The sequence below is a fragment of the Grammomys surdaster genome, unplaced genomic scaffold (assembly GCF_004785775.1).
Source record: "Grammomys surdaster isolate TR1022 unplaced genomic scaffold, NIH_TR_1.0 125707, whole genome shotgun sequence".
NCBI classification, from domain to species: domain Eukaryota; kingdom Metazoa; phylum Chordata; class Mammalia; order Rodentia; family Muridae; genus Grammomys; species Grammomys surdaster.
This window is the reverse complement of record NW_021620541.1, coordinates 234,257-246,369: the sequence shown is the minus strand read 5'-3', so window position 1 is coordinate 246,369 and position 12,113 is coordinate 234,257. Positions and strand designations below refer to the sequence as shown.

Genomic DNA, 12,113 nt, shown 5'->3' with positions numbered 1-12,113 from the left:
TCTCTCTCTCTCTCTCTCTCTCTCTCTCTCTCTCTCTCTCTCTCTCTCTCTCTGTATGTGTGTGTATGTGTGTTTGTGTGTGTGTGTGTGTGTTGACTTTATGTTATCTATATACTGTGTGTGTGCATAGTGCCCACAGAATCCTGAAAAGGGCATTGGATCCCTTGAGATTGAATTTTACAGTCATAACCACCACATGGGTGCTGGGACTCAAACCCAGTTCTTCTGCATTAACAACCAGAGTTCTTAATGACTGAGCTAGTGGTAGCTAATCAATTTTTAAATATCCAGAGAAATTTTTTTGCAAATGCTTGTCAAATTTAATTAGCTACCTATTTCCAGGTTCTGTAAAGAAGCAGATGATCTTACATTGGAAGCAGAAGTGTAGATGTTGACTTTGCAGATGTTCTCAGCCATTTTCTTTCTTTACAGAATTTTTTAAAGTATAAACCTTTCACTGGAAGAATCTTAGACTACTGAATTAGTGTAGAGTCCCCCTGTCTCCTACAAAAGTTCTATTCTGTCTTGTGTGACGTTTCTTCAGTGTCACATTGGTCAAAACTAGCAAACCAGTTTTCATACACTGCTGGTAACTAACTCTCAGACTAGAAAGAGTATGGAACTCATGCATTGGCTTAATATCTGCATATATTCCATCCATTTTCCCCTGGGCACCTTCTCATTTTTGTATCCCAGGCCTTCAAACAGTTTTCCATTATTTCCAGGTTTTGTGTTAGTGAGCCAATGGTTTTGTAGAGTGGAGCAATAGGAGAACTTATTATCTCAGCAGGAGACATTGAGATAATATCCTCCTCACTCATCTCATCAGGAGGGACCTGACTTCCACAGATTAGATTAGGTTAGAGCTGCTAACTATTCTCACATGGTCATTTCTGCTAGTGTTATGAAATTTCTGATTTCTTCTTCCATACTTTATTATATAAGTGAGTAACTCTGTCCACCCTACACAAACACTGGAGGAATTAAGAAGTAGTTAGTGTCTCATTACATTAATTAAGATTGCTCAAAAAAAAAAGATTCATCACTGTTTCTCCATTTGTATTTATATATTTCTTAATCATCTGTATCCATATGGACTAGTGCATACTCATTTTATACTTAGATTATGATGTAAAAACCTTTTAAAGATACTCAATTTGAGATTTATTTTACTTTAGTATTATCAGATAATATAATTCAATATTATAAAAATAACAGTATGAGTAACATCAGACGCTACTATACTTTACTACGTTAAAGGAACCATTCATTACATGGACCACGTTAGATATAAACAATAGCCAATCAGTTTCTCTCTCCCTCCTCTACTTCCTTCTATCCTACTCCCTTCCTGCCTTTCTTCACTTGTGTTATTGTCTCTGTTATGGATGGGATGCCAAAGTGTCTTAATGTATCCTCTAGCCAATACAAATATATGTTTCATATTGTTCTCTTTTAGCCATTGGTTGTACAGTGATGACAGAGATAATGCAGACTTTTCCTCTCCATGAATTTATGTTCTTAGGAATGCAGACCTCCAAGAAGAGAAAAAAATGGTAGCTTTTGCCACTATGAGTAGTATAACGGCCTACACAGAAATCAAAGCAGGGTAGTACCAATGATTCTGTACATCAGAGAGAATCATTGAGTGGTAGGCAAAAACCATTTTTTTAATCAGTATCAGAAAGACCCTGTTGACCTTTCCAGGGATGCATCCCTGTAATATGCCATCTCATTGTTTTTATGAATGGTTAGGGCTGGCTGGAATACCATAACTGTGGCAAGTTACGAGCAACATGGGAGGTACAGGATAGAAGGGCAGTAGAAAACCACTACAGAATGGTTTACTAAGAGCAGCTGCTTCTCATTGTTTTGAAGCAGTGAACCATATGGTATGTAGTCTCAAGGGTATCACTGACATTCAGCCAAATTAACAGCATCTCTCTAGATTCTGATGTCTTTCAGCCAACCTAGTGAATCCCACTGCTTGAGCTTCCATTGTGGTTGAAATATTTAATCTCAATCCAAGGCTTCTAACCTGCCTTTAATCATTGAGTTCCCAGATAAAAGACATACAACTTCTATTTTTTACAATAAGCCCTTATCAGCACCAAAGCTTGACAGATATCTACCCTCTATGCTATTAAAATCTGATAACCCCAAGTTATTACTTACAATGTTTCATCTGGTCTACTCTTAACTCCAATTGGCCAGCCCTCATGGCCATGCTTTCTTGACTACTAACTCATGGTGTCTTCCCTCTCCCATCTTCCTCTTTCTCTCCTTATGGTTTACCCCAACCCTAAGCCTGAGAACCCCAAACCTCACCTATCTCAATTCTGCCTAGCTATAAGTGATAGGCATCTTTATTCACCAATCATAAGTAACTTGGGGGTAAGGTTACATAGGGTTATGGGTCTACCTGCAGACACTCTAGTCTCTGGGGCAACTAGACCTTGCTCCCTTGCACACTTATCATTACAGTATATAGCAGTAGAAGAAACCGCAATGTTCCATCCATAGCTCCAATGGAATCTGGGCTTCCCTCTTCCCCATCCATATCAGCACACACTACTGGGAAAATCACTGTGGATTCATCAAATGTGAATACAGTTTTAGAATTTCACAGAGACAGGAAGAATACAAGGTTTGTTTTCACTGACAGATCTTGCATTAATAGTCTGCAAAGAAACAATGTGAATGCAGAAGTCTGAGAAATAGTACAGCTCATGTCCCTTCTCTGCCATCTGCACTCTAACAGGAATTCTTCACATATAACAAGTCCAGTTCAAATTGACTTTTACCCCAGTTTAAGAGAAAAAGAAAAGTAACAGAAAAAAGTAAGGGATGGAGGTAATGAAACTTTTACCATGATGAAAGCTGGGGAAGCCAGCTGGATCTGAGGATTCCTGATGCTTCCAGCTTTGAGTCTTAGAAAAGGTATCTACTTTATTATTGTCCTTTTTTTTATATCCAAACTCTAACTGGGGTGGGGGAAGTTACTGAAGACAAAACAAGAAATGATAGTGTAGAGCCTGAGATTAACACATCAGTCTAAAATCTAGGTTTTTCAGACAAGGGGACTAAATGTCCAGAGAATGGCTTGCTGTCTCCTATTCTCATGGGTAATGATGTATTTTTTTTCTTCTGCGAAGTACTTTTTCCCCCTTTTTTGACTTGGACTTGATCAAAATAAGAAGTATCAAAAACTAATATGCAAAGAGGCGAAGAATCGTAACTGTCAAGATCTCAAAATGAACCTTGGTAAAACATGTATGTGTACTGCAAGAAAAGTCTCAGTTTCCAAAATACTGTTTTTATTTAACAGCACTACCTCATATCTTAATTACTTTTGTATTGTAATAAAACACTGCAAGCATGGTAACTTAGAAAAGAAAATGTCTAATTTGCCTTATGCTTTCAGAGAGTTGGAGTCCCTGATGATAGGAACAAAGCCATGATGATAGGAACAGCTGAAAATTCCCATCTTTATTTGTGAGTAGGAGACATAGAGGCAGGGAGAAACTGAGAGTATGTTCTCCAGTGACACAACTTCTCCAGGAAGGTCACACCCCTAATCCTTCCCAAATAGTTCCATCAGGTTGACAAAGTATGGGGAACATTCTCATTTAAACCACCATACCCAGTGATTGCTAGGACTGGAAAGGAAACAAAGAGAATGGAACAAAGAAAGCAAAACACTGGGGCAAACTCTCCAAACTTGACTAAGCCTAACTTTGTGCATTAAATTGGATACAACCCAAGTCGTGCATTCAAGAATTCTAAAGTCTGGCTGTCTCATGGTTTCATTTAATCTAGTATGGAACTTTTCTTATAGAATATCACAGTGGAATATGTATAGCCCAGGCAAGAGTTAAGTAACATGTGAACAGCGAACATCTTCCCCAGGCTCTACAGTGAAGGCCAAAACAGTTGTAAAATCAATTAGCCATAGACTAAAAATAGCAAATGGAAAAAACTCAGCAATAAGCTATAAGTTTTACATTATACACAGTTCTAGATAGTATGATCCAACATAGTCTTGCACTAAGACTTTCTTTTGTCAGAGTATCCACACTTTATATACTTTGTGCTTACTGGTTGTTTAGTTGTCAGCTCAGTCATCAGATCCATTTGTTTTCATACTCATACTAATGTGACCTTTGATTTACTTTACTATGTCCCCAAAGCATGAAAGCACTGAGTATTTTGGGAGAGACTTCAGTACTTAAAACATAGAAGGATGAATTGGGATGTAGCATAATTGACAGAGTGCTTGCCTAACATATAAAAGGCTTTGGATTCAATCCCTAGCACCACATTTTTAAAAATGGTGGTGGTACATGCATGTGTATAGACCAGCACTGGGGACACAGAGAGAAAAGAATCATCCTTGGCTACAGAGGAAGCTCAAGGCAAGACTGTGCTGCATGAGATCATGCATCCACAAACAATTCTTTAAGATATAAAGACAAATTAAGTACCATGTTACAATGTTACAAAGCATATAAGGAAAGATAGGATTTGTTCTGTCCATGTTTGTATGTGGTATCCTTGGAACATGAGGACAACTTCTCCAGAGAACAAGAGCCAATATATATGTCTGTATCTACCTGAGCTGTTTCTTATGGAAAATCAGCCTCTGACATTTTAGAATCCCTAAAGACCCAGAGTCCAGAATCCACTGTCTGGAGAGCCAGGAAGACTGATAGGCCAAATCAGCCCACATCTCAAAGCTTCTTACCAGGAAGGATGATTGTGCAACCCTCAGCCTGCCAGCAAGAGTATCAGTCTAAGCATGCAGGAAAAGAGAGGCAAATTCTTCCCACTTCTGCCTTTTGTTCTATCCATGTTATCAGCGGATTAGAGGATGCTCATCATAATGGAAAGGGCCATTCACTGATGTAGTCCATTGACTCAGATGATGAGGTCTGGAAATAATCACTTACCTACAAACAATGTTTAATTGAATATTTGGACACCCTGTGACCCAGTAGAGGTGTCAGATGAAATCAACTGTCAAGTTACTGTTAGCATCTTTTGTCTCATCCATCATCTACAACCAGAACATTTCCTTTCAATGTGTTGATAAAGCTTAAATATTTTAGGAGTCATAAAGAAATAGAGAAAAGTCAAAATCCAGGTCTTCCTTGGTCAAGTACTCGGTCTTCTGATTATTAGTCTGTTTTCTCAGTGCCCACCACACCCATTCTGTAAGTGAGAAGCTACTTTTTATTTTTGTTGCTATACTGCAAAATAATGGGTTTTATTGTGAGAGTTTCAGAATATATGTATCACTATACTTTACTCATCTATTCCACCATTACCCTCTTTTATCCTTCATCTCTACTAATCCCTGTCAACTCCCAAACTATCTTGTTTCTCATTCTTTCTCCTCCATAACGACTCGGTTCTCATTAAGCCTTTGTACTGTGTAACCTCTTTCCTGAAGTCTAAACTAGATATATTTATGACTCCACACATGTAGTGTGTCTTTTTGTGAGTCCTTCAAAAACTCAGATCCAAAAGGAAGAAAGTGAGATTGGCTTACAACCATTATGAGGTCTGAGAATGACAATGTGCTACATGTAGGCTAGTCAACACAGGATGCCAGTGACATGGCTCAGGTCAACTTGGATGTCCTCTTCCAACTAAACAGTGTAACTCCCAGTTCAAGAACAATGATCCAAGAACACACTTTTCCTTTTGTAAGTCCTAGAGTCTCATGGTCAGGGATCTCAGAGATCTGAAGTTGAACAGAAAAACAAAAAAACTATATGACAACCCCAAGAGACAGGAGGTTGTCTTTGTCGTCCATCTAGGCCTAGAACTAACTGGGTGTTCTCATCTACACTGAGGGTGAGTCTTAACCATTCGGTCTGTCAACTCATGCCACCCTCCTCTAGTAACAGACACAGTAGAAACAAACACCATATCTCTAAGTAATAATCCTTCATATGACCGCATTATCATCTACAATTCATCATCTCCATATCTATCACTGCAGCCCTTCTGACCTGGACTACAGATCTGCAAGGGAGTTGAAGTTAGTCCCAGTTACAGATGAGGAGCTACCTCGATGTTATTTGGCATCTTGATGCAGTTCACACAGCAGATTAAGAGTGGATTGAGTCTGGCGTCTAGTCCAATTCAATCCTACTTTTTTACCATGAATTTTAATCCTGAAGGTGACAAGAAGAAAGAACTTGTGAAAATACTGCCCTTCTCTTTCAAATGCCAGCAAGTAGATAACAGAGGGAGGTTAAACTCCTTCACAGGAAAAAAACACGACAAGCTATTTTTCCCTGAGACACTGAAAGAGGGACTGTGTTTCTGCATTCTGAAGATCACATTGATGGGGCTTTTACAGCTGACTTACTGTAGACAGACAGCATGTGTAGGTTATTGAGAATGTTACCACTATGATTTCTATTCTCAAACCAAAGGGCAGCTATTGAATACTAGCTATTCCAGAGTGTGTGGCACTTGGGAAGAATAATAAATCATGTTCTCTGCCAGTCTAGATATTCACTTTCCTGTATGTGCAGGCATGTAAATAAATAATTATAGGAGCATGCAACAAGTTCTGTAATAAAACTCCAATCTAAGAAACATTGAGAAAGGCCCAGCATCTGTCTCCAGTGTTGTTTAGGAAGGCTTATAATAACAATCAGAAAACCAAATTTGCTTAAAATGAAGAATTTCAGTACTTCATTAAAAGTTGTGAAACATGCAGTTATAGAACTTGCTTCAAAGGACAGAAATGTGTTGATCTGTCCATCCTGATCACAAAATAACTGTCACAGCCTAAGTTATGTTTCTGTTTATGACCAAAAGGTAGGTAGAGTGGGAAGATATCATCAGTTTATCTTAACCTTTTGGAGATAAATGCTTTCACACATAAAATTACAGAGGATGATGGGTCTTTTGACACCCAGAGCTGCAAGAGTGTCTAAGAAATCATAGTCTGGGACCATCCAAGACTATCTTAAACATTAAATGGCTCATGATCTTTCACAGCATTTGTAACATTGTGTTTTATAAGGAATAGAAAATGGTATAGAAAGGGAGATGTGCTATGAAGTACTCCTCTGCCAAGGATACTTATAGAAAACTTACATAAGTGCATCTGGACTAATGCTTGAAAGATAACAGACAAACACATACTAAAGAAGAAAGACAGATATTTTATAAAAGTCACAAAGTCGTGAAAAATAAAGTGAAGAGACACCAGGAATGCTTATTCGTTGGAGACCAGGTGAGAATTGTAAGTGGGAGCCAATGACATCAAGCTTAACTGCTGGTAAGGAGTATGCCTGTTACTTTGTGAAGCACACAGAATCCTAGAAGTCTTTCTTCAGACACCCACTTTCCAGGAATCCATGTCTCTCTGTATCTTGGAGTACATATTCTTCTTTACCTGCTGTCTGCATTCAGTCTCTGATTTCCCATCTCTTGTGTATCGTGAATGACTTTTATGAGCCCTCCTTGGCTTGAGTACCTCAGAGCAACAGTGTCGGCTAGATTCTTTCCACAGACTTGCTTTCTCACTGAGAACTTGTTCTGTGCCCTGGATTGTGATGAAACTCTGATGTCTCCTTTGCTCACCTTGACTTCTCTCTTCAAAAATGCTGTTTAAGTTGTCAGGATAATAATCACTTTCAACCAGTTCTTCCTTGCTCACTAGAGCCCAATGACAAATCAGCACATATCCTGAGCCCTTATAGAAGTCTCAGATCCATGGTGTCATATCCTTTAATCTCCATGCTGCCAGCTTCAGCAGCCTACCTAATAACTGCCTGCTTCCTCTCTGATGAATACTAGCAGAAGCTCACCTAAAATATCTAGAAGTCCTGAGATACCTGCAAGCTCAGGTGTGTCCCAGGGGTAGGAAAGGTAAGATTCACTTCTAATTCCCTCATCTTCTGTAATTTCCAGGAAGATGATAAAGAATAGACATTCATAGTTTTTCTCTCTGTTTGAATTCCAATCTTCTTGCCTTATCCTAATTTCTGATCAAACAGGGAAGGAAAATTATCTAAACTTTGCTTACCTGAATGGAGTATACAATAGTTACTTTTCTCATTGGTGTAACAAAAATATCTGACAAGCCACATAAGAAAGGAGGGCTTTACTTTGGCTCACACTTCAAGGATATAGTACATTATGACAAAGAAAAAAAACACACTGTAGCAGGAGTGTAAGGTGGTTGGTCACATTGTTTCTGCAGTAAAGAAGCAGAGACAGATCATTGCTGATGCTCAGCTCACTTTATCCATTTTATTGGATCCTGGACTCCAACCCATGGAGTGATGCTCTCACAGCCAATTTTCACTGGCATGCTCAGAGACTTGTTTCCTATATGATTCTAAATCCTGTCAAATTGACAATATTAACCCTCACAGGACATAATTAGGATGTCTTGTAGAAGTATGATAAGAACAAATAAGTTATGGCAAGTGAAATGTTTGAAGCAGTGTTTGGCACACAGTACATATCAAATCATGTGAATAGCAAGCTATTATAATCATCATTGATATCATAACTGCAGTGTTAATGTGCCTTAGAAATGGGAATAAGTTATGGCAGGTTCTCATCACAGGCATTGCAGATTCAACTCTGTTCACCAGCTTCACATAAAAATCTATTTGCAGATATATTCTTTACTGTCAGTCTCAGGTATTGCTACCTCAATGCCAGCAGTGATAGTGATTCTGTCTATCAAGAGACGCAGAAATGACATTCCTCACTAAGCAGAGAGCCATAATTGAAAACATCAGCAGCAGGAACCCTGATTCACTGTGTCAGAGTTATAAAAGTAGAGAAGTAGTCACCCAGGAAATATAAGCTGGCCGTGCTGTGTGACACTGTACAGCTTACCATGCTAGTGGGGACCCTAGTTTCATGTTAAAGTGACTAATGGGGGAAGAGTCATTAAAACATTTGAAGTCACGTGTCATGATTGTATGTTAGTATGGATGGTGTTGAGGATTTGTTCTAATGCTTTGAATTAATCCAGCCGCCAAAATTGGTCATCTGCATGTAGAAACATTAAAGGTCCTCATCCTCTATTGGTTTTTGATTGATCAATAAAGAGATAACAGCAAATGACTGGGCAGGTAGACTGAGGCAGGACCTTTGGATTTTTGTGGGCTGGGAACTAAAAGGATGAAGAGGGGGAATCACCATCATTCGGAGGAAGATGGATCAGACTTAAATCCACAGAAGGAAAATCAACTGAAATGTATGTGAAAAGGAATATGATCCCCAGAAGAGCTGCACAGAAGTGTCTTGGGGAGCAAAAACTAGGGAACCACCCAGAAGGAGCTAGGACAGCAAAGATAAAATATAGAATTAGAGGGTGTTAAGCCAGGTTTACAGGAGAGAAATGTGTGCTAGCAGCGGGAAGAATTAAAAACTGCCCGACTTTCTCTGAGCTAGTCAAGGCATATAAAAAATTAACTGGTGTGTGCGCGTGTGTGTGTGCGTGCGTGCGTGTATTTCCTTCACAAATCTAGAAAGCTCCTGGGCGGGTGCAGCAGGTATGCACAAACCATCTGGAGCAGAGTGGATTAGGCTAATTACAGCTACAAGATGGTTATTCAATGCCTGTCTCTTTCTCTGAAGTATAAGTTCTAGACAGATTATAAAATTGTATGTGCAGCTTTGCATTCACACCCTCTCAGCCAGTGCTTGACACAGAATCACAGTTGATTTTGATATCTGTTGAATGAGTGAATGATTGAATGAATGAATGAATGAATGAACAGTATAGTCATAAGAAAAATGTTTTTGAGGAAAACCCACCTGGTTTTTTGTTTAAGTGTATTTTACCACTGACTAACTTGGATACCTTGAGCCAGTCTCAGTCTTAGCCTTACTGTCTGTGAAAGGCATTGGATCAACCCTTGAACTTCTTTGTCAGGCTGACTCGTCCTTATCCTGCAATTATGGAATTGGAAGTTCTAGGAAGAGAATGGAGTTGATTTTAACAGTTGGTGCAGTCCCATGCAGACTATAGCCCAGCTGAGGGTCACAGGACTTGTAGCTGGTCATACTATGCTGTTTCCAATTATAGGTGGAAGTTGGGAAATTAAGCTTAAATTAAACACACTTCAACAAGGGCATGAAAGAGGGGAAAAACCTTTGTAGAGTTACAGCCAGAGTCAACGGAATTCACCAATCTACACCCTCCAAAGAGAGGACAGAAGGAGCCAGGCCACCTTGACCCATCTCCAGCTGGCAGGCTCTAGGCCCTACAGAAACTCTACAGTCAGATTTCAGCATGCAGAGGGAACAAAAAAGTGGCTGAGCTGCAATGTCTTATACTGTGCTGAGCCATTGAGTAGTTTACAACCAATCTACATTCATTTGTCATCTTTCTGGAGGCTTCCAAAGTCCAAATGGGGAAGATTCAGTATCTGGTAAGAGCCCACTTCCTGGTTCAGCGATAGCACTTTCTGAATGTGCCCATATATACTGGAAGAGTCCAGGCTGCCCTTGGGTCCTCTTGGATAAAGGCTCTGATCCCTTTTACAACCTAAGCACCCCCAAAGACCCTGTCTCCTGATGCCATCACTGAAGGTTAGAGGAACTTTAATATGACTCTAGGGGAATAGGAGTATCTGGGACATTAGATAATACTCTTACAACCCAAGAATGAGGACATGAAGGACTGCAGAGGAGAAAATTTAGACTATTTCTTTATCATCAAAGCAAAGAAAAGGAAGTTATAACAACCTAACTTCTGTTCTTTGTAGTCCAGAAGTAAGGTTTAGCAATCCTACTTTGACTAATCTGGTGACCTTGGGCAGGTGCCTTGGGCTGCTTACCCTTCTTTGTCTCTGGTTCCAGTGATTGTAGGCCTCTAGAGACAATTGTTCTATTTGTTTAATGCTGCTGTAACAGTTGTACTGGAGACAGAGGCTTTATAGGAGATCCATTTCCTACTATTCAAAAACCTTGGAAGCTCAAGATTGAGGAGCCTGCCTCTGGCCAGGGTTTTCATGCTGTCTCAGTCCAAGGCACAGGCACAAAGGTAGGAGAGGGAAAGGGGTAGGAAAGAAGAAAACTCTCCTGTTATCAGATGCCTCCCCCTCCATAAAGGCATTAGCTCTTTTGTTTCAGTTTTCTCTTAAAGAACCTGTGTCTCAAGCTTTCAACATAAATTTTTGGGAATGCTTTCAAATTACAGTCCTAACAAATGCAAACCTGTTAGTGAGTTTTCAAGATACAATTCTCTGCTTGGGACACATTTTAGCACTCAACATGAGGTCCCTGAACCCTTTCAGGTGTTCCACACTGGCCCCTGTGGGTCTAGCTCTTATTCTCACTCAATGTCGAGCATGGGTCTTTCTTCGAATCTTCTGTAGACATTGGGAATGTGACCAGTGATGGAAGCTACCATCATAAAGCAGTCCCTTAGGAGCCAGCCCTTCTCTGGTTTTGCCGTCCTTTAGCAGATTAACTTTTCCTGGGCCCATTCGCTGTCTCCTTCTGCTGCACTGTTGAAATCTGCTGACACCTTCACCCATCCTCAGAGAACCTCTACAGTCCTTCTCCCTTTCAGTGTTCCACATCCAGTTCAGAGATAGCAAAGCCTTGGCATGGGTTACAAGGTGCTAACTTGTGAGACCATGGGAAAACAGAATCTTCTGGAGCCTCCCTTTACCTTACTGGACAGGAGTACCCTTCACAGTGATACCCCATGGACTTGTTTTGTTAAAAGTTAATCCAAATTATTAATTGTTCATAGTCATGACATAATAGTAGGAATTACATGTATGAAGAAGTACCAATAAATATTAATAATCAAAGTATTTAGAATAATTTTAGTGTGTGTTAAATATTCCAAATACTTACTTTTCTCAATTTTCCCCTTTTCATGTTTTCTCTTTTCAGCCAACTCAAAAAGTGTGTGCCCAAAGCCTCATTTCTCAGCTTTGGTTTTTCCCTGCTCACCCAACCAGTTGCATCTTTTCACAGTGGTGGTCCTAAAACCCAGTCAGCCATTTTACTCTCCCCTAGGAGTCTGTAGTAGTGAGTGTCTGAGTTCAAAATGTGCACTTTCCAGGTCTAAGAAGTCAGCTCCACTGGATTTTTTTCCATGTTCT

The 12,113-nt window shown here is 39.7% G+C and overlaps 1 protein-coding gene across 4 annotated transcripts in view; it reads left to right on the top strand.

The window, feature by feature from the left end:
* Large1 (LARGE xylosyl- and glucuronyltransferase 1) overlaps positions 1-12,113 on the top strand; it is a 228,531-nt gene that overhangs the window by 169,304 nt on the left and 47,114 nt on the right. The window lies entirely within an intron of this gene.